This window comes from Felis catus, chromosome A3 (genome assembly GCF_018350175.1).
Source record: "Felis catus isolate Fca126 chromosome A3, F.catus_Fca126_mat1.0, whole genome shotgun sequence".
NCBI lineage: Eukaryota > Metazoa > Chordata > Mammalia > Carnivora > Felidae > Felis > Felis catus.
Window position 1 is genome coordinate 98,536,089 of NC_058370.1, and position 24,244 is coordinate 98,560,332.

Genomic DNA, 24,244 nt, shown 5'->3' on the forward strand with positions numbered 1-24,244 from the left:
TTGCTCTCTCTCTCTCAGAAATAAACATTAAAATAAATGTTGATTTTGGATTTTGACATTCATACTTTTATTTTTAACATTTTAAAATTAAGTTTGTTGGGGTGCCTGGGTGGCTCAGTCAGTTGGGCGTCTGACTTCGGCTCAGGTCATGATCTCGCGGTCCGTGAGTTCAAGCCCCGCATAGGGCTCTGGGCTGACAGCTCAGAGCCTGGAGCCTGTTTCGGATTCTGTGTCTCCCTCTCTCTCTGACCCTCCCCTGCTCATGCTCTGTCTCTCTCTGTCTCAAAAAAATAAATAAATAAATAAAACGTTAAAAAAATTTTTAAAAAAATTAAAAAAATAAAAATAAAAATAAAAAAATAAAATTAAGTTTGTTATTTTTTTGAACAATACATTAACAGTAAAAAGGTTACCTTCTGTGGCTTTCCTCTTTCAAATCAGATCCCATCTTCCAAATGCTACAGCAAATGATTACTACTGTTTTCGATTCATTCAGAGGTTCTTGTTTGCATTTATATAAGCAAATATGAATCTATATTCCTTTTCCCCTTTTAATGATTGTACACCACAACACTCTTCTGCACTTTGCCTTGGTTTTGTTGTTGTTGTTGATTTGTTTTGTATTGTTTTTTACTTAATAAGAGCTCACCTGATTAGGTCAATCCCACTCAAGATGATCTCACCTTTGATTAACTAAGGGTCAACAGATTAGGGACCTTAATAACACCTGCAGAATCCCTTTCAGAGCAGACTTATAACTTACACAATCAAAGGAGTGACAGGCCATCACTTCTACCATATTTATTGGTTAAGAAGCAAGTTACAGGTCTAGCCTACACTCAAGGGGTTGGGATTACAAGGGCATGGGTCATTAGGGATCTTCTTAGAATCTTGACTACCACAATTATATTCCCTGAAGTGAAATTCCCTGAAGTGCATTTTAGGGCCAATTACAATTTTGAAAGAAATTGACAAAAGGCCCTACCTAAAGAACCATACTTTCCAAAAACAGTACATTCATATCTTCTTGTGGACTTCACTAGTATTATATATTACTGCATTTTGGAATGGTATTGGTCTGAGTTGAGGGGTTCTCAGTATACTTTTAAACTGTCTTTCTCTTATTGTAAATGAGATTCAGTAACTTTTCATATGTTTAAGTACTGTTTATATGTTATTTTCATTAATATTCCTTTGTTTCTTCTTCCATTTTCCCCCATTGGGTTATTAGCCTTTATCTTATTTAAGAATATTTTTAAGGAGTGCCTGGGTGGCGCAGTCGGTTGAGCGTCCGACTTCAGCCAGATCACGATCTCGCGGTCCGTGAGTTCGAGCCCCGCGTCGGGCTCTGGGCTGATGGCTCAGAGCCTGGAGCCTGTTTCCGATTCTGTGTCTCCCTCTCTCTCTGGCCCTCCCCCGTTCATGCTCTGTCTCTCTCTGTCCCAAAAATAAATAAATGTTAAAAATATATATATATTTTTAAATATTAGAAGGATTAAATCTTTGTTTGTGATAGAAGTTGTAAACATTTCTTATAACTTTACAAGTTTGCTGTTTTTTTTCCTACTGTGGCAATCATTTATTTTGCAATGATGCAAAACTTTGTTGTTGTTTTTTTATTTATTTTGAGAGAGAAAGAAAGCACAAGCAGGAGATGGGCAGGGAGAGAGGGAGAGGAAGAATCCCAAGCAGGCTCCAGGCTGTCAGCACAGAGCCTGACATGGGGCTCAAATTCATAAACCATGAGGGGCGCCTGGGTGGCTCAGTCGGTTGAGCATCCAACTTCGGCTCAGGTCATGATCTCACGGTTCTTGAGTTCAAGACCCGCATCTGGCTCTGTGCTAGTATCTCAGAGCCTGAAGCCTGCTTTGGATTCTATGTCTCCTTCTCTCTCTGCCCCTCCTCCACTCATGCTCTGTCTCTCTCTATCAAAAAATGAATAAACGTTAAATTTTTTTTAAATAAAAAAAAAATTCACAAACCATGAGATCATGACCTGAGCCAAAACCAAAACCAAGAATCAGACACTTAACCGACTGAGCCTCCAAGATGCCCCTCAATGATGCAAAAGTTTTATTTTATATTAGAATCACAATGTATGTATATAAAGCATATGATATACATATATATAATATGTATATATATATATATATATATATATATATAATTGTAGCTTGAATAATAGTTGATGTTGAAAAAAAGAATTGACAGCCTTTTCTTGTAGTGATTTATGGTTGTATGATTTTCATTTACATATTCCATGTATTGGGAATTTCCTTATATATTATGTTAAATATAGATCTATGTTCTTCAATAAGCTATAAATAATTTATATTTTTCCATTTCAATGAATTCCTTGTAGAAGACTGCATTTTCAAAAGATAGCTGCTTGGTTTTCTCAAGATGAAACCTGCAATATGTCTTTCATCTGGCTTTCTTTCTCAGGAAATGTATCTTTGGAACCTTGGGTCATTGTGCAAGCAACCAAGGAATGCTGTCACTGCCATGGTGGAGAAATCATGTGGAGAAATTACATAGAAAGATAGAGATGTCTATGGAGCACCAGCTCCTTCAACATCCAGCTTTCAGCCCAGGTACTAGATATATGAGTGAAGAAGGTTTTGGGATGACTCCAGAACTGGGCAGAGTCTGAACTCCGTAGCTAAGATGCTCCCAAATGCCTAATCCATAGAAGCCATGAGAGTTATAAATAGCTGTTGTTTTAAGCCACTAAATTTTGGGATGATTTGCTGCACAACAATAGCAATCAGATTTTTCTTGTGGCTTACAGGACTTAAAAAAAAATAATTCTCCCAGTTCTGTTACCAGAAATATCCCAAATTTTAAACGTCTATGTACCTACACTGGATAATAGCAACAAAGATAAATAATAATGCTAATAACAAGCGTCTTTCTTTTGTTCCTGCCTCTAGCCAAAATGTTTTTAGGGTTTCTGTATTAAGCAAAATGATGTCTTTGAAGCAAAAGAAGTTCAAATGTTACCAGAGTATCTCTACAATCCTAGTCTTTAAATGAATTCTCCATCCTACAAATATGTCACTGAACTTCTGGTACTTTTCACTTTGACTGTTCAGAACATATACTCTGCTGACTAAATCCAGCTGCAGAGACCACATTGAGATTTTCCTAATTGTGACTTATAGCCTTCGGCTGTACTAAATGCTATAGGAAACTGAATTATTTATATGTATTTTTATATACACCATTTCCTATTCAATGTTACCACATGTAGAAAAGAAATGTTTATCCCTATTATGTGCTCACATCTTTAAAGTGTTCCTTTAAGAGAGATGTTGAATCCTACAGTCAACTGTGACCCTCAAAGAGTACTGTCTGATATTTACACGTAATGCATAACTGTAGAGGAAACAATTTCTTCTTTTCTCCTTTCCCTGGAGTTAATATGTAATTTTGAGAAGCACGCTATTTGTTTAGAGTATTAAATGAGTGGCATATTGAGAATATTTAAAATGCATGAGTCTTCTATTTACATCAAATGTGGGAATAGTGTTTTTATATTTCAGGAAATTTTCTATGCCAGGATACAGGAAAAAAAGATTATTTATGAAATTCAGCATTACATTACATATCCTGGTATTACTTTGGGGAATCATCTATTTTATTCCAGATTTCAGCAATTTATAGAGATGACAAAGAAGATAAAGGAAAGCTTTAGATGCAAATAGCTACATGTGTTTAATGAGGACATTAGCCCCACTGTGAGATACCAGGAGGATTTCACACAATCTGCCTTCAGGTAAGACTATTAAAATCCTGTATAGTCAATAATTTCTACAGTATTTTTTTCTTAAAATGTTTACGGAATCAAGGTTTCCCAGTTCTTTAGGAATAGATACCAATTATTCAGTTTTTGCTTACAGCCATTTAAAAAGTCTGAAATATGTCACTTGCATTGAAGAATAAAATTTTTCACCTAATTAACCATCAATGAATATCAACTCTCTCTACAATAACCCCATATTATTTCATTTATTTAATGATGGCCATCATCTCCCTTTCTCTCCTTCTGTAAATACAACTCTTATCATTTCTCATGTAGGCTTCCTTTGCTTTCATTAAGTAATTTAGTAATGTTCAATAAAAATGCCTAGTTTGTACCAGGAACTTTTTAACTGTTGGAAATATGGTGGTAATTGAGAAAGACAAGTATTGTAAGACTACTACTCTTATAATAAATATCTGTGGAGTAAATGAAGGCATGAATCAAAGATCACTTGTTATTATTGCTGTTTTATTGAAATCATATTTGTACCCTCTGGTGTTTAATAAACATAAATTTGTTTAATGAGGATATGACAGAATAGTATCCAAACAAATACTTAGTAAGCAAAACCAGTGTATAAATTTAATATCAGTTTTATTCTGAAAATTAAATGGGAAAAGAATATCTGGAGTTTTCTTGATGAGAGAGAGACAAAAGAAGAAACATAACACTCAGTCTTGGATAGATGTATAGCTGAGGAGAATAGGGAAATGGGAGAAAACAGAAAGGACCAAAAGAAAGTGAGAATTGACAGTGGGATACAGAAAATTTTTTCGAAGAGATAGAAAAACAAAACTGTGTGGCACCATTGAAGCTAAATGAGCAGTGTATTTCAAGCACTGAGTCTTGGTCCATGGAGACAGATGCAGAAAGCAAGTCCAGGAGAAGGAAGCTGGAAAAAGTATGTCCTTTTTTGACAGCTTCATGTATGTAAGATTTGTCTTCCTCAAAATTTGTAAGTACCTGTCCCAAGAGTAGAGACTGCATTTTAGTTTTATTTGAACCATTCACAACCTCTGACATGTAGATATTGTCAGATCAGATTTGCTTGAAAACATGTTGACTTATCTCCACCATTAGTCTCATTACTTCATGGTCTTCTATATTCCCAGACTTTTCTTATTTCATAAATGTATCTCTTCTGTTTCTGAGATAACTTTATGTGGTGAATATCCTGTTTAATTTTTCCATTCCTTTTTTTCTTTATTTTTCTACTTTGAAAACCTCAATACTCGTGAAGGTGAGTAGTCAGAGAGGGTTGCTGCCATTAGCTGAAGCTGTATCTACATAAAACACTTAACATAAGGAGCTAATAAGTGTAATTAGAGTCCCTGCCATATACAGAATAGATTAAAATGTTTTTTTCAGCAGTTTGAGGCTGACTCTATTTGCTAATATATCAGATTTTGACTACCAAGACAGTTTACTTTGATGATCTTGCATTTAAATATCACCTAAATTAACCCAGAATTATCTGAGCAGCACATGTCTCCTCTATTGCCATGTAAGTTAGTCTTACATCCATTCCTCCATTCCCACACATAGAACCCTCCTGGCATTTACTGTGAAGTCATTCTTTTGGTTATATTATTCTAACCTTATACACCTCAATTATATTATTTCATCTCTGCCTTATTCCTGAGAATCTTGTTCTTATTTCATCTGTTCACCTAACCAGACCACTTTGTTTTCTTTGCCTGTGTTTCTGTATTGGTACTTTGCATGGTATCTCTAAGTTCTCTAGAACTAGAAACCAAAAGATTGTGGAAAATGATACAAACCCTGTCTGGATCCTGCTTTCCTTTCTTCCCTGTAGAACAAGAGCCTCAAGATGACAAAGGAAGGACAGCAAAACCTGTCCTTCTAACAGCATTTGTACAGACTCATACTGGACAAAGGTCAGGAACCTCTTGGGTCCAGGCAATTACAGAACCCTTGCTCATTGGGGAGGGGCGGGATCACTGAGAAGGTCCCACTCCAAAGATTCAGGAAAATGGCACTTGATTAAAGCTGAAAATGAATAATAACAGTGATGAATGCTGTCCATACTTGCCTAGTAAGAGTCCAGCAACATGTAACAGCAGTCTACCCCTGGGGATGGTAGGAGAGCATGGAAAGACAGCATCTCTGAGCTCCAGGTACAAAGAGAAATCATAAAGTTGAGGATGGAGCACACACTGAAGAAAACTCTCAACCTACTGGTTGGTCCCACACTAAACAGAATATAATACTAGAGGACTTTGAAATCTATAGTATGCTTCAGGTAACAATAGGGACAACAAAACCCAAACTCATCAAACACCAATTCAGTTGACTACACCTTACCCCCACAATAAAAGCCTAGCCAAAAAGAAATGTGCCCATTTTCTGGCATGAATATTATTTATCTCAGTCTCCACTGCTTTGCTCCTGTGGCTTTCAACTAAAACTTTCCTGAAGCATAAGGAAAGAAGCAGAACAAAATATTGAAAGAGAAAAATTAATTCCCAAAACCAGACTGAGATACAGCTTAGATGTTGTATCTGGAAAGAGAATATAAGATAATTACAATTAATATGTTAAAGGTTCTATTAGAAAAGGTAGACATCATCCATGAACAAATAGAGAATTCCAGCAGAGATATGGAGGAGAAAGAGAGAGAGAGAGAGAGAGAGAACAGGTCCAAATAAGTATTTTAAAAGATGATGGCTTAGAATTTTCTATTTTAACACAAGAAAACAAATCAAAAATCCAAAAAGCTGAAGTTAATAAGTAAATGAACAGCAGAAAAAAAAATCACCAAGGTATATCAGATTCAAATTGCTGAAATAATAAAGAGAAAGTCTGGAAGACAGCCAGCAAATAAAATATATTACATATAAAGGAACAAAGAATATCAACATTCTCATGGGATCTTATGCAAGCCAAAGACAATGGTGTTATACCTTTAAAGTACTAAAAGAAGAAAATCTGTTATCCTGGAATTCTATATCCGGTGAAAATATCTTCCAAAAAATGAAAAATAAGATTTTTTTCAGACAAAAGTGATGGAATTTTTGACAGTATGTTCATACTATAGTAATAAAGGATTTTTTAAATGAAAGGAATAATATCAGACAGAAACTTGGAACTAAATACATAGACACATACTTTTATACACACACACACACACATAAAAATGAAGAACAGTAGAAATTTGTTGGTTCATAAACTCAGGAATGTCCCTGGTGAAATCTGAAACTGTCCCCCACACAGAGGGCAAGGAGAGACTGAAGAAAGAGTCAAGGCAGTCCAGACTGGGAGGTGGCAGGTTAAATAAACAAGGGAACTTAGAGATGAGGCTTATCTTGGGCAGCCACAAGATGTGTAAATCTCTAACCCTGACAACCCAGAATCTTACAAGTTTATATAGAGCCCTTAATGGGGTCAGTCATATACACCATCCAATGGCCTCAACAGCACATTGCTCTCATAAGGATATGCCCTTGAAAATGGCTCTGGCAGAAGGTACATTTCAAGGACAGAGGAGAGGGTAAGGAGCCTGGATGCAGCTCGAGGGTCAGCTGACACTCATGTCCCCTCGGTGACCTCCTCCAACAAAACTGCCCGAATAGAGGTTACTATGAAATTCAATTCTCTTTGTATTTTCAATGGCTGAAAAAATGTAATTCTAAATAAAAAAATAATAGCAACATATATATTTATGGAATATGTAAAAGTAAAAAGTATGACGATGAGGAGGAATTGGTGGTTTACTTTTGTGAGATCCTCACATTACAGTTGAAGTTGTGAAATGATATTTTAAGGTAGACTATAGCTAATTAAATGTGTATAAACTAAGCCCTAGACAAACAACCAGCACATGACCATTAGAAAAAATATCTCACACTGACCTCTCCCTGCTGCTATGAAAGGAGATCAACCCTCATTGAATGGGAGTGTGTCTGAAGTTTTACGTGATCACTATAACCAAGCTGAATATTGACCTGTAACCCAACCTAGGAAAGCAAGGAGGTTCGAACACCAAGTGTAAGATTTAAGGACGTCTAAGTCAATAGGAAGAATTCCTCCTTTTCCTATATACACAACAAGGTAAACCCTGAAAACTGACATTACTACAAAGGATACTTTAGAGGTTCCGCATGACATGAAGCATGGAAGATATTTTAGTAAGTGCTGAACATCTATGATGCTCTCTGATTAGGAAACAGAGTGAGAGCATCCTCCCTGGGCTGCCTTGGAAATAAGAAATCTTAATGTAACTGGCTCGCTTCCCCAGAAAAGGCACCATGCCATGTTATGACGCAAACAGTAACAGCTAGTAAAGTTGTTCCCAGGCTTGGCTTATAGTCATATTTAAATCCATGTAACTTGGGGTCAGTTGTAAGTAAGAACTCACAAAAGACCATAAATAACCACCTACATCAGGGCTAAATCCGTGACTTCAGGGACACAGGAGTGAATTACTAACTCCAAACAGACCATGCTTAATACATTTGTATACAGGAAGATTAACTCAAAAGCCTCTTTACCCTGAAAATCAATTCTTCCCTTCTTAATACCTGGCTCATGTGGAGACAGTGGGGGTTAGAGACCTGGATGCCCAATGGCACCAACAAAGAGATACACTTGCATCTTCAGAACTGTCATTAAATCAGAGCCATATTTCCCATCTACACCGTGTTCATGCCAGCCGCTAAAGATTTATGTTTATATAGTAAACCACCAAGATAAATATTTGTAAAGAGCTATGAGATTTTGGTTTCTTTTAACACTGTTCTTTCTCAGAACAACTTTCACTTCCATACTCCCTGCCCTTTTATATCCACCCTTCATCCTCTCTGATTTGTAGTGCATTCTCCAAATCTATACAACACTAACAGAACTTCAGACTGAACCCTTGGAATTCTTCCTGATGTAAAATGCGGTTTCTATATTGGAGCCCTAGATAAGGCAGCACAAAACTCCTGTTCATTTTTCCCCTGCTCCCATGCTCTGGATTGCTAGGAGGAGGAGGGCAGTGATCAGGGAGAGTCCACAACAAAGCAATGCAGTGGGAAAAAGATAACTTTGGGGTCACCCTGCAATGTTAAACTCAAGTTAATCCCATTTATAATACTTAGCTTTAGTTTAGAACTATATGTATTCATGTGCATGTGTGTATATTATATATATATATATATAATATATATAATGCGTATATAATATATATAATGTGTATATATAATATGCACACTTTACATATGCTTTAAACTTCTACTTCTGGTATTTTGTTATATATAACAGTGGGTCTAGGAAGCAAAAAGCCTAAGTAAAAATACTAGTCTCAGTATTTTTTTTTAATGTTTATTTATTTTTGAGAGAGACAGAGACAGAATGCGAGTGGGTTGGGGGCAGAGAGAGAGGGAGACACAGAATCCGAAGCAGGCTCCAGGCTCTGAGCTGTCAGCACAGAGCCCATGGTGGGCTTGAACTCACAAGCTGTGAGATTGTGACCTGAGCCGAAGTCGGATGCTCAACTGACTGAGCCACCAAGCGCCCCCCCCCGCCCCCTTTTTTTTAAATGTTTATTTCTAGTCTCAGTATTTTTATCGCGATTTTGGGGTAATTCACTCCAATTTTGTTCTGATTATCCATACCTCAATTATATGGATTATGTGGAGACAGTGGGGGTTAGAGACCTGGATGCCCGATAGCACCAACAAAGAGATATGCTTGCATATCTTGTGGGTGCCCGATTTCCACCTGGGTGGCTCAGTCTGTTAAGCGGCCGACTTCAGCTCAGGTCATGATCTCACAGTTTGTGAGTTCGAGCCCTGCATCAGGCTCTGTGCTGACAGCTCAGAGACTGAAGGCTGTTTTGGATTCTGTGTCTCCCTCTTGCTCTCTGCCCCTCCTTTGCTCGCTCGCTCTCTTTCTCTCTCTCCCCCTCTCAAAAATAATAAAATAAACATTAAAAAATAATTTAAAAAAAAGAATAGTTTCTGGTGTGTTGTAAACACAAGTTTAGTTAGTTTCCCTCCTTTGATTGATTCCTATTAATCAGTATATAAAACCCTCATATACTGACTCCTAAACACATTATAAGTCAAGGTTATTATCACATTCTTTAGCTTCCTGTGTTCTTACACTGTCCCTTCTTCACCTCCATATAGAAAGCCATATTACTTGGGCTGATTTTAAACAGTATATACTACCCAATAAAAATGTATAAATATTTTTTAAGCACACTTGAAATCTCATCTATGTTAAATAGGTTCAGGCTCTGGTCTGCCTTCCACTTGTTACTCGGTCAGTGCAGCCTCTGTACCCACACAGGAGGAGGTGTACAAATGGCCTCTCTGTTTACTAACCACAAATCTGCTGACATGAGAAGGTAATTTGAGAATAATGAACATTCCTTCAAGGTATACTCTGAATCTACTGTAAATTCTTCCCTTTAAGTTTACTCATCTATCAAATAGAACAGGAGGTTTTCACCTTATCTTGTGGAAATTGCTGCCAAGTGGATATATTGATTTAGCTGGCCATTTAATGGGCTGAATGTCTATTATATTTTACCACATTGGTAAATGGGGTTTATTTAATCCCATTCTCAGTTTAAAAGGTTTCAGCATTGATAAAATCTGCAAAGACAGATGTGCAATAAATTGTGCTCTTTTAATGGAATTACTACAGAGAATAAAATGCCAAAGAAAGATGCTCACCCGAAAGCGTAAATCGCCTAAGGATTTCTCTACTTCAAATATATTTTGGAGGAAGTGCTGTTGACAAGTTGAATTATTTAACCCTTGTAAATACAGCTTCTCTTTCAAAAAATTATTTCCTTCATGTCGAAGTCATTTACTCACAAGCAAAGAAAAGAGAAAGAATGGAAATTATACCATCTATTGGATTGATTTATACAGCAAATTGGAATAATGTAAGCAAGATCAAATTTAATTTTATATTAATGACCCACAGCACCTTTCTCTGTGGTAAGCAAGCTCTGCACCTTAACTTCAATATACATATTGACCATTTGCCTCAAACTCCCCCTCCTGCTTGCTTCACAATTGATTGCCAGTTTACTGTATGTGTTGTTCCAATGCTAAATGTCTGTTTAAAATCTAATTGTTTCATTTGTGTATTTCTGCAAGACTCTTAGGAATATTAAATTCTATTCTTCATTTGGCCTCCACAGAGATTTTACCCAAAATGAAAAGTACTAAATATACATGAATAATGTTTGTATCTCCAAAAGACTAATCCATGCTATAGTGATTTTAGAAAAAAATATAAAAGTCTAGAAGATGGAGCACCTGGATGGCTCAGTCGGTTAAGCTTCCGACTTCGGCTCAGGTCATGATCTCGCAGTTTGTGGGTTCGAGCCCCGTGTCGGGCTCTGTGCTGACAGCTCAGAGCCTGGAGCCTGCTTCAGATTCTGTGTCTCCCCATCTCTCGTCCCCTTCTCTGCTCATGCTCTACGTCTCTCTGTCTCCCAATAATAAATTTAAAAAAAACGTTAAAAAAATAAAAAAAAAGTCTAGAAGAAAACATTGAAGGAATAAAGAAAATACACAAATCAATCAAAACTGGCCATTGTTTTTGTTCACTTAAAAAATTCCCATGAGATGAGGCTCCTGGGTGGCTCAGTCGGTCAATCGACCAACTTTTGATTTTGGCTCAGGTCATGATTTCATGGTTTGTGAGTTCAGGCCCCACATCGGACTCCATGCTGACCATGTGGGGCCTGCTTAGGATTCTCTCTCTACTCTTGCTCTGCCTCTCTCTCTGTCTCTCTCAAAAATAAATAAACATTTTTAAAAGTTTTTTTCATGAGGTGGTGCTATGTATGCAATTTATCGTTTGCTTTGACTCAGCATGATATAAGTATTTTATTAAAACTACCATTATAAAAATATCATTTTACATGGCTGCATAGTAGTCTGTTTCATGGATGCATGATCATATTTTTTCTTATTTTTTATTTATTTATTTATTTATTTTATATATGAAATTTATTGACAAATTGGTTTCCATACAACGCATGATCATATTTTTGAATATCTACTTAAATTTTTTTCTTCCATTGTTATTGAGATATAATTGACATACAATAATGTATAAGTTTAAGGGTATAACATAATAACTTGGATTTTTTGTTTTTATTCTGTTGAGTTATAGGAGTTCTTTATATATTTTAGATATTAATGCCTTATCAAATATATGATCTGCAAATATTTTCTCCTACTCCTTAGGCTGCCTTTTTATTTTGTTGATGGTTTCCTTTGCTGTGTAGAAGCTTTTTAGTTCGACATAGTCCAACTTGTTTATTTTTTATTTTGTTGCTTGAACTTTAGGTTTCATATCCAAAAATCATGTCATGGATATCCACTTTTATTACTTTTATTTCTGAATTTCTGCTCTCATAAGTAATGCCAGAAGAGATCATCTAAATTTAATATTTTCCCTTAAGATATTACTGGATCAGCATGTGTACATTTTTTTAATTTTATTTTTATTTATTTATTTTTTTCAATATATGAAATTTATTGTCAAATTTGTTTCCATACAACACCCAGTGCTCATCCCAACAGGTGCCCTCTTCAATGCCCATCACCCACTTTCCCCTCCCTCCCACCCCCCATCAACCCTCAGTTTGTTCTCAGTTTTTAAGAGTCTCTTATCCTTTGGCTCTCTCCCACTCTAACTTGTTTTTTTTTCCTTCCCCTCCCCCATGGGTTCTGTTAAGTTTCTTAGGATCCACATAAGAGTGAAAACATATGGTATCTGTCTTTCTCTGTATGGCTTATTTCACTTAGCATCACACTCTCCAATTCCATCCACGTTGCTACAAAGGGCCATATTTCATTCTTTATCATTGTCATGTATACTCCATTGTGTATATAAACCACAATTTCTTTATCCATTCATCAGTTGATGGACATTTAGGCTCTTTCCATAATTTGGCTTTGTTGAGAGTGCCGCATGTGTACATTTTTAAGCTCTAGATACATATTACCAAATGGTTTTCAAAAAATGTATAAAGTGCAGAAAATTTATCTGGAATTCTAAAACCTAAACTACCTTGAAACTTAGAAGTCTTTTCACAACTCATTAAGCGACAAAATTTGACTTGAACTCATCTAGTGTCAAAAACTAACCTGAGCCGATATGATGTGAGGTGTCAATGCCTTGCATCCAAAAGTATTAAGAACACACCTGCAATTGAACAAGTTGGGTTTAATTACTCAGTGTAGAACATACACCATAAGGAGCCCAGGAGGATCAGTAAGGGTGTTTTGTAAAGAACCAGTTACTGGTCTTGGGTTTGTTTGGGTGACACTGGAGACTCTAGGAAAGTGGCGTTAACTCTAGAGAGGATGCTGTTAGAGGCAAGAGCAAATCTTTGGGTATCTCATCAATCATATCTATACAAAAGCAGGTTACAGTGAAATAAAGCTTTGCCAATACACAAGTGGTGAAAAAGTAGCAGTCACTCATTTTAGCCAAGAGAGTAAATGTTTGGTACATTTTTGTTTGTTTGTGCTTAGACGAAATTATGCGGTGGCCATGTTTTATCTCACTTTATCATAAAATCAGACAAATATCATCTAAGATTGGATGCTGTGGGATTGCTTATGTAGGATAGTAGGAGAATAGCATGATCTAGCTGTGAGTACAAGACAACTTCTAGATGTGAAACCTTTTGTTTTACTTTCTCAGAGGCTTATTATATACTTTATTGTTCTGTTTTATAAAATAGCCATAGATTCGCTGCAGAAATAATAAAAATTTGTCTTATGGATGCCAAAAATTGTCTTGATTTTCAAATATCTGGAAAAAATTGAATATCAATATGCATTTGTCCCCAGGCTTTTAAGAGAAGAGTATTTGGAACTATACCATTTTATAATTGTATATACAAATGAAGTGGATGGGCCATTTCATTGCATACTAGTCAGACTAACTTCACTTTTAGAGAGTTTATTTTATTGCATAAGTGGTGTGATGGGCACACTTCCTAACTGGGTGCCCAGCATGTGAAGCTCTAATATTGGAATCAAGTATGATAAAAGTTACAGTCCACAGGCACTGTGGCTCCTACGTCCCCACTGTTCATGAGTTCTACCTATGGTCACTCTGTGGTTGCCTACCCCTCCCATTGTCTTTTCACGCAGCTCTTGTCTAAGTTCCGCAGTGACTATCTTAGGAGGAACTAGATGGATACAGAAAAAGAGGTGCCAGGAGGGGAAGGGGTACTCACCAGGAGACAGGAATTTAGCTGTCTCAGAAAACAGATATTACCCAAGAGAGGGACAGGTTTTCTCTTTCTGTTTTCTGGAGATGCCCAATGATTTTAAGCCTGTGGTGGAAAGAGGAGAAATGAAACCACTCCTTGTTCATGCCCATGCCTCTAAGCTTACTTTTATCAGACAGTGACAATAATTTGAAGCAGATCAATATTCATAGTGTTTGACATATTAAACAAATATTAAGGGATGCCTGGGTGGCTCAGTCGGTTGAGTGTCTGACTTAGGCTCAGGTCATGATCTCATGGTTCATGAGGTTGAGCCCCTTGTTGGGCTCTGTGCTGATAGCTTGAAGCCTGGAGCCTGCTTCAGATTCTTGTCTCCCTCTCTGCCCCTCCCTTTCTCTCTCTCTCTCTCTCTCTCTCTCTCTCTCTCTCAGAAATAATAAACACTTTAAAAATCTTTAAAAATGTTAAAATTGCTCATTAATAAATGTATATAATTCATTGAAATGAAATCAAGAAAGCATTTTATTCTCAGGACCATGCATCTACCAGTAGTCCAAAACTGAATGGTACTGAAATATCCTGGACTTATTGTTCAAAATTTATTTTCTCAGCTATTACTCCATTATATTCAGATCCAGGAGGCCTGTGGTAGAGCCTGGGCACCTGCAATGCATGGATTTTGTTGGGAAAAACCCTACAGAAGGTATACTTCACCCTTTGAACCAGAAATGTAAATCAGTTATCAGCTTCTCTCCTAATCATAGATACTGTTAACAAGAAGTCATGGTAAATAAATGGGTGTTTTAGGCAGCTTTGCTGTGATGAAACACTTTGGACATGGAATGTAGAATTATTTTTAATCCCTGATCTTAAAATATGCTTATCTGTGAAAACCTTTTAGAGAAAACTATCCTACTAAGATGGCTTTCATAAAAAACCTTCAGAATGGCAAGTTATAGTTAGATATTGGAAACTGTTGGAACAACACTTAACTTCAACTCTCATGCTGGAGAGGTTTGAACTATAATCTGAACTGTTCAAAAAATGAATTTGATACTACACTCAGGCACCAATGTTTTTAGTACAGGACTTTATGATTCCTTTTAGAATGCAGTGGCCTGTCTTAATCCAACACAGAATAGGATAGCAGAGAAAACTCCTTCTTGTGTTTCTCAAATGGGGAAATAGAATCAGTAGACTGAGTGTGGGGGTGGAAAAGGTAACAATGAGAAAATGATTTAAGACATTTGCAAGAGGGCATAAAGCAAATCAGGAAATAAAGCAAGTTGTTCATAAGCAAAAGATAAAATTGAGTAGGAACCCATACAAGGTTCATTAGTACAATTGTGAACTCAGAGTGTACCATTAGGACATTTAGGCAACAGATAAATCAGTTATTTCATCTACTCAAATCATTCTTCCTTAGATTAACACTTGTTCTCTATTATTTGTCATTGCTACATAGAAATATCCCGGACTCCTTTTCCTTTATGAAATCAAACATCAGCCAAATATCTTAAAAACTTATACTGGCTTATAATTTTCATTAAGAGTATCAGTGCTCACTAGGGCAATACAATGGCTATTAATGTTATCATTCATTATCATTATAATAACTACTATTCTCTAGAAACTTACTAGCCCAATCTGGGCCAGATTCCTGGGCCAATAACTTACTGACTAAACCCCTAAGTTCACTTTTTAAAAGCTGAAATGAAATGCAAATGCAGTTTAAATAAAGTTATGTGTAGGTGCTAGTGTTTTCTACCAGATGGTTTCCCTAGCACCAGGAAACCTACATGAGCCCTTCTAGGAAGCTGCCCATGGGTTCTCCATAGAGGGAAGAAGAAGTGGAGACAAAGAGAAAAGGGACAAATCCATGAATCAAGTATCTTTTCTGAAAATGATTTTCTATCATGGAGCAGTTTTTCAAACTCTGTAGAACATTCTTCTCCCTTTTGTGCTCAATATGGCTACTAAAGAAACCTTACTTAAGAATAAGCCATGATTTTTTAAAAGTTCATCTCTGATGTAGTATTAGGTACAGGCAGATATTTCAGTCTTCTTAGACTCAGTTGTTAATGAAGCCACACTGGTGTCCACAGAATTAGCAAAATGTTCTGGAATTTTCTATAACAATTCTTATTTTAAACATTATTTTCTTCTTTCCTCACAAAACATTGAAATACCTGGAAATACTACTATGTTTCTATAACTAACAATAAAGAAAATATTTTTCATTTTTAAGCCCTGATTTTTTGTTTGGAAATCATTATTTTATTTTAGAATATGTTTCATTTATATAATACCTATCCAGTTTGAAAAGTAAAATGTCAGACAGGGAATGAGGACGAGTATTTTAAGTTCCATCCCTTGATCCTTGTACTGATTATGACTCTGAACTTGGGCTCTCAAGCTTCTCTGACTAGTTTTCTCCATCTCAGAAACCATTTCTGAGTTTGAGAACCCATGAACACATTGTTTGACTTACCAAAACACTAGCGTTTTCTTTGCCTCCCCAGTGCCATCTTTTTCTCATCTTCCTGTGTCTGTGCTTTCAGAGTGTCTTTTTCACTTTGAAATAATCACTTTGCAAACACATTCAGGACTAGAGAAGAATCATTTGCCAGGTCTATTTCTCTTTGAGCGAAACTCCCCATTTTCACATAGGACCTGCTTCGACAGAAGTGACCATAGCATCAAAGGAAATAAAATGAAAAGGTTAAAGGAAGGATAGAATGAAAGGAAAGAAATTAAAAAAAAAAAAAACAGAAAAGAGGGAATGGGTAGAACGCATGTTTGAATTCTATATTAACAGCAATATTGGAGATCAGTGTCAAAAATTAAACAGCAGTGTTGTAGTCTAGGCACCTGGATAAAAACATCTCACTTATCCAGATTTTTTCATTAATGCATCAAGCTATATAGATTTTCAAATAACTGTAGTTCATACGTTTAAGAACTTTTCAACTACTTGGGATAAAAAGAATTTTTAAATATGTCACATTCATCTCTGATTGTAATATACTATTTGTGGATTTTTAAAGTTTAAACAATGATTCTTTCGTAATTTCCTCCAATTCAATATTGTGCAGAGTTAGCTTCTCAGTTTTTCTAGACCTCTTACCAGCAGTTCGATGCATGAATGGTTAGATGTGTGACCATATGGAGGCAGAGCAGAGAAGCAAACAGTATTCCGTTCCAAGTGCCAGAAGATCCAGTTTATCATTCCAGCTCAGCTACCTGCTGCTGGGAGGTCTTGGGTAAGGCGTGTAATTTTTTTAGGACTATTTAACTCATCTCTAAAACAAAGGCTGAACCCTCTGCCAACCCACTATTTTGCCTCCACAAAGAAAGAGTAGGAAGTATAATGTAATGTTTTTTTTTTAATTCAAGAATACAATAGCAGCAGTTTTATTTATATCAATATTATAATTCAAAATAAATCCTCATATTACTAATTTGTCATTGCATGTGGACAGGAAGATTGTTTTATCTCCATTCTACAGGCTTAAAGAGATTGATCACTTGCCACTGAGTATACTAAAGTATGATATGCAGGTTAAAAGTTGTTACATGCAAAAAAAAAGTATCAGTGATCAAATAAGTTTGAGAAATGCTATATAAAGAGAGTTTTAACTTTCTCTCTTGCAAGACCTCTCAGAGGTGTTAATACTGTCACATAGCCCATGGATGTGTAAGATAAGGAGACAGATTTTCTGCAGCATATTCAATTCCACACAGCCTGAGGGACTACTTCTGCCGAGCACTATTGGAGAATCTCTTCTAATATCAGATAGCTAGCAATTTTCTGGAATTGGCTAAAAAAAATGAAGCCAGGTTTTCTCAAACCAAGAAAAGAGTTGCTTCCCCCAAAATGCAGCAGGGTGGACAGAAATACGACAATTGTATTGAACAAGGCTCTGTTGACACCCCCTTCCTTTGCTAACTACCAAAATTTTAATCTCTCCCTTTCTCTCTAGCTCTGCCTGGCTCTCTGTCCTAATCCTCCTCCTTTACCCTTTTCACCTTCTGGCTACCGTATTATACATACGTTTCTCACATGGACAACTAAAACGAATCAATGAGTGGAAGTGAGTAAGTATGTGGTAATGATCAAAGGACGATTCAAGATGTTTGCAAGAGAGCTTGAAACAAATCAGGAAATTAAGCAAGTTGTCAATAAGCAAAAGAGAAAACTGAGTAAGAACCCAGACAAGTTCCATTAGGATAATCATGAACTCGGGAGTCTCACCCACCTGTGTGTCGGGTAATAGGCACCTCAGTACCAGCTGTGAACCCTGTAGTAGCCTGTGACCTAGTTCTACATCCCTTCTCAACTATGGTTGAGAGCACTTGGAGAACACTGCCTGGGCAGTCACCCCTGAGTGAGAGAGCCTTTGTGGAAGTTCAGGTCTCCAGAGAAGTTCCAGGACCCTGTTGCAACAAAAAATAGGAGTTTTAATGCATTAGAAAAGGTAAGAGAAACAGTTTGACTTTGCCCACATAACCCCTCCCCCATGTCAATCAAACTTGGCCTAGTGAGACTGTCTCAGCCTGTGATTTTTCCTGCGGGAGAAACAAAGATCCCCGGGCTCAGCTGTGTGGGACACTGCCAAAGAGATTCAGTTTTCTCTTGTGGTCTCCAGAGTATTAAATCGACAGCTCCGTGACTGGAAGGATAACAATATCTAAGAGTCTTAGAGGGCATTAAAGGGGTGTGTTTCCTACTGAGGGTGCTTGATATTCCATTGGGAAACATGCCCAAGAGCTGCTGGGAAAGCCTGACCCACTGATCCCCAACTGCCGTGCAGCACCCCAGCACTCCCCGTGCGTTACCCACACCCCCCTGCACTCTATGGCTGTTCCCTATGCATGCTTCTGAGGGCTAGGGCCTGAATGAGTTTTGGTAGACATCTGGGGATCACACACGGAAAGCAAGGTTCCATTTTGTTGCAGCACATTTCATTGTAGATACAGAAATAACCAAGGTGCTCATGGACAGATGTATGGGTAAAGAAATGGGTACCTATCTATGCGATGGCATGTTATGCTGCCATATAAAATAAGGAGTTCCTGCCTTTTGTTAACAACATGGATAAACCTTAAGGGCATTATGCTTTGTGAAATAAGTCAGACAGAGAATGGCAAATACCGTATGATCTCACTTCTGTGTATCTACAAAAGCCATACTCAAACAGAGAATAGAGTGGTGGTTACAAGGGCCTGGTAATTGGGGAAATGAGGATTTGTTGGTGAAAGGGTACAAATTTCTACTTAGAAGGTGAGTAAGTTTGGGGGATATCATGTACAGCATGGTGATTAGAGTTAAAAATATTTATTGTATACTTGAAAGCTGTTAAGGAGTACGTTTTAAATATTCTTTCCCCAAAAAAGAAACGGCAATTATGTGACATAATGGAGATATTAGCTAATGCTCTGATGGTAGTCATTTTGCAATATATATGTATCAAATCAGACCTTAACTTACGCAATGTCATATGTCAATTCTACCTCAATAAAGCTGGAAAAGAGCACAGATTATCATAATTTTAAAGTTGCTTATGATTCCTGATTTTTAATATTTTTTAACTCATTACTTTTAAGCTTCATAATAGTAATAGCACTATCTGTTCAAATGTCTATTTTTCGTTCAGCCATTCTCAAATGAATTGTGGCCTAAGAAACTAGAGTTCATCCATTTGTTTAGATCAAGAAATAACCTGTTTGATCTTTCTTTCCCTGAATTAAGGCTTTGGGAGTAACCACAACTCTCCCTTCTCACATGACAACATTTTCCAAGTGATGGCCATTAACAAATCCCTCTTCAGTATCTTTTACAGGCTCAATGTCCTAAGGTGTTAGTAAAGCCCTAAGTATGACACTTCCTAGATCTATACTGGCTCCCAGATCTGGATACTTTCATTTGTCAGTGTCACAAATAAAATGCAGAGGTATCAATCAGTGATTGTAACCATATCTGTTGCTCGGAATTGCCTGGAAAGGTTTTGCTTCAGTGAGTTAAGGAGGGGCTCACACAGTGTAATTTTATAAAGAGTTTGAGTACCACTGAGCTAGCCATTAAAATCAACTCTCTCACTATCCCCACACATATCCTCTATCCCCTAGGCTAATCTGTTTGCTATTCCTTGAGCAACATTTCCACATACCCACCATCTGGCTCTTTAAAATGAAAACAGCTTCTTGTTGAAAATACCTTTATATTTTTCTCCTGAACTCATATGCATTACTAAATTAACCCTTTCTTGAATGTCTGTCTGAAGCCTATATGGTAATCAGATCAGTTCTTTATTTCTTTCATATTTTCTCAGCACTTCGGAAGAATGAGTCAAACATTGTTTATTGTGATGTTCAAGGAAAATTACCTCCTGGCAAGTCATATTTTTCTACACAAGTGTATCATACATATCTTAAAGGCAGTAATACCCATGTTACTGCCATTTACTCATTTAATTAGATAACATAATACAGCATATTACTTGAATCAGAGGAGTTCTTTTTACATAGGGGTTTCTCTCAAACATTTCAGTCCTCCCTCAATGGCACCATCCAACACAGATAATTTATCCTTTAAGTTCAGGACTGATATTTATCATTATCCTAAGGATAATTTTGTATCAATATTTTACCAAATGCTAGCGAGACCTGCTCTAGCATTCTCTTCTTTTTCTGACATTGCAACTCTGAATCTGTTTATAATGGTCCTTTTCACTCTCACTACCTTATCCCAGCCTGTTTCACCAGCATGGATTCTAAGGATTGGATCTTAGCAATGCAATGCATAGAAAAGCCATGCAAACAACATGGCCTGTGCCAGAGGAAAAGGAGGGAGGCAGTAAGAATGAGCACTTTTACTTACCCCAAGATACCTGACTTCAGTCACTTAGCCAACAATCAGGAAACATGAACAAAAAATCAATGTTATGGACATTTGAGTAGTTTTATGTTATTTGGCAAGGGCATAAGGAATAACTGGCACTAGCTTGACCTCAGTCATTTTTCCCTAAGAAGATATTGAGGAAGTATGCACAGACAGAACAGCAGCAGATAGCAAACTAATACCAATTTTTCTTATTTGGTGGTGACAGCCTTTAAATACTGTTGGTAAAACTGGGTAGACTCAAACCATCAAAAAGGCAGTAGACCCTTGCCTTTTCCCTCAGCCCAGGTCCAGACATTGAGCTCTTATCCCCCTCTGCCTCACTCAAACAACAGGAGCACTAAAAAGTGATGCAGACATGTGTACACATGTGCATACACACACACACACACACACACGCACACACACAGAAAATGTGATTCAAAACAAAAGAAAGCAAAACAAAAACAACAACAACAAATAGAAGAATATATAAATATCCAGGCTCTCTGTTCAGTTTATGCTCTTGTTTCATAAATACAAATGGAAACTTTGTTACCTCCCCAACACACAAAATGATTTGTGTAGCCTACATGGGGTCCCCAAGTCTATATGTTGGAATAATTAAATTAGCTTCTCTCTGCTGTGTATAGAGGAAGAAAGGGGAAAGAGAGTGCTTCATGTTCTAAACATCACTGTGTACCCAGTTCTCACTCGTCAGTCACACTCTGGCTCACTCTCACTTTCTTCAGTCTATATTTTGTTTTTCCTCAGTAATTCTAATTATTTGACTCTTTACATTACTTATCAGCTAATTCCACATATTTTGGATTATTATCTGTTTCCTCTACCCCTTTCACCAATAGGGTTTTGAATGTTTCTAGAATTTTGTTAGGTAGACACTTCCTACTACTTTTACTACTGTTTGCACAATACTGGGCTCAATAAAATTGGGATATATTTGTGCACCTGACAGAATAGAAGTCATCTGAGTAGAACCAAAATGAAATGAATACAAATCTAGGCTACTGGATTAGCTGAGCAAATTATAGTGATTAAAGAGATGATGGCTGCTTCTCTCATAATAAACATACCTGTAGTTTAATTCTATCTGATTTTAATTCTGTGTTTGTAGAACTAATTATTCCCAAACCTCATAAGTTGTATGCTATAAAAGAACAAATATTTTTATTTCTTTGTTCCCTATGACTGCCTTCTCAAATAACCATGAACTAGAGCTTATTTAATGTTTCTGTTACATTTTTTGTGACAGAATAATTCATTTCGGTGTGAAATATTTTTATATAAAATAAATATTCTTTTGGGTAAACATTTTGGGTATCAAATTCTCTATAAGAATGACATTGAGAGACTATGACCAATATTTGATCCACTATGTAAGGCACAACTGGTATATAAAGACTGATTTCTGGAGCCGAGTTTTAATGTAGAGTTGATGTTCATGCTGTAATATTCAAGGAATACAGTTTTGTAAATAACACATACACACATACACCCTGCTGTCCAAAGCCAAACTTTATAACTAACATTTATGTTAGGTCTTATCAGTCATTAAATTGTAAAGTGTAAATTGTTGGGACACCTTGGTGGCTCAATGTGTTGAGTGTCCGACTTCGGCTCAGGTCATGATCTCATGGTTCGTGGGTTCGAGCCCCACATTGGGCTCTGTGCTGACAGCTCAGAGCCTGGAGCGTGCTTCAGATTCTGTGTCTCCCTCTCTCTCTGCCTCTCCCCTGTTTGCGCTTTGTCTCTCTCTCTCTCAAAAATAAATAAACAAGTGTAAATTGTCATCTGGAGAATATTATGTCCATCCTATTCAGAGAGCAATAAAGATAAGACAATCAATGTTAAAAAGAAGTCAATATAATTTAAGAAAAGCTTGAGAAACACCCAAATGTGTACTACTTGGCATCTGGTTAAGTACATTTCTGACACATTCACAGAATATGAATGTTAAATAGACAAAGCCAAATTTTATATTTTAAATTGTATAAAGTTATATATATTAAAACCTGTATCTTTATATCTGTATCTATCTACATATGTATATTTATCTTTATATTTATCTCTCTCTATATATATATGTATACATATATATCTTTACATACATTTATTTATAGAAGATATAAGAATATTTTATGTGGAAATTTATTATATAACTTTATAATACATGTGTGGAAGATGTCTGATTTTTATTACATGAATTTTTTCTGCTTTGATGTTCTTAGTAGGTACATGTGCTAATATTTCAATAGAAAATGGAATATCATGTGTTTTATGAATTTTTCATTTTTTTTCTTTTCTTTGACAGTTTTGTTGAGGTATAATTGGCTGATAAAGTTACAATATGCTTATAGTGTACAACATGATGTTTTGATATACATATTATGAAATATTTACCTCAATCAAGTTAATTCACACATGAATCACCTCATATAGTTACCTTTCTGTAACTCATGAGATGAGAGCACACTTATGATCTACTCTCTTAGCAAATCTCAAGTATACAACACGTAATTATTAAATGTACATTAGATCCCCAGAACTTATTCATCTTCTCATTGAAAATTTATACCATTTGACAAGTTTTCCCCCATTTATCCCACCTTCTAGCCTGTGGCAACCACAATTCTACTCTGTTTCTGTGAGTTTTGTTTGTCTGTTTGTTTTTAGATCCCACATATAAATGATAGCATATAGTGTTTGTCTTTCTCCTTCTGGCTTATTTCTTTTAGTGTAATGTCCTTCAGTTTCCTCCATGTTGTCACAAATAATAACGTTTGCCTCTTTTTTGTGGCTGAACAATATTCCATTATATATATATATATATATATATATATATACATATATATATATATATATATCTATATATATATATATCTCCCAATTTTCTTTATCCATTTATGTGCCCATGGGCACTTGTTTCAATTTTTTATAGTTTATTCATTTCAAGAGAGACAGAACAAGTGGGGGAGGGGCAGAGAGAGAAGGAGAGAGAAAATCCCAAGTGGGGTTTTGAATGAGGGGCTTGAACCCACAAACTGTGAGATGACCTAAGCTGAAACCAGGAGTCAGAGGCTTAACCAACTGAGCCACCCAAGTGCCCCCGCCATGGGCACTTGTTTCAATATCTTGGCTATTATGGTTAATGCTACAAAGAACATGGAAGTACTGATATATCTTTCAGATGATGAGATAATTGGGTTTCTTTTGGATATATACCCAGAAGTGGGATTTTGGATCATATGGTAGTTCTATTCTTAATTTTCTGAGGAAAATTCATACTGTTGCCCATAAGGGCTGTGCCAGTTTACAT

The 24,244-nt window shown here is 36.5% G+C and overlaps 1 protein-coding gene across 1 annotated transcript in view; it reads left to right on the forward strand.

Annotated features, from left to right (window-relative positions):
* LOC101083672 (ADP-ribosylation factor-like protein 5A) overlaps window positions 1-24,244 on the forward strand; it is a 761,586-nt gene that overhangs the window by 661,589 nt on the left and 75,753 nt on the right. Inside the window, exons 7-8 of the transcript XR_006595697.1 lie at window positions 2,446-2,594; window positions 3,650-3,778. The gene's annotated coding sequence lies outside the window, so the exon portion shown is untranslated. The remainder of the gene's footprint in view (window positions 1-2,445; window positions 2,595-3,649; window positions 3,779-24,244) is intronic.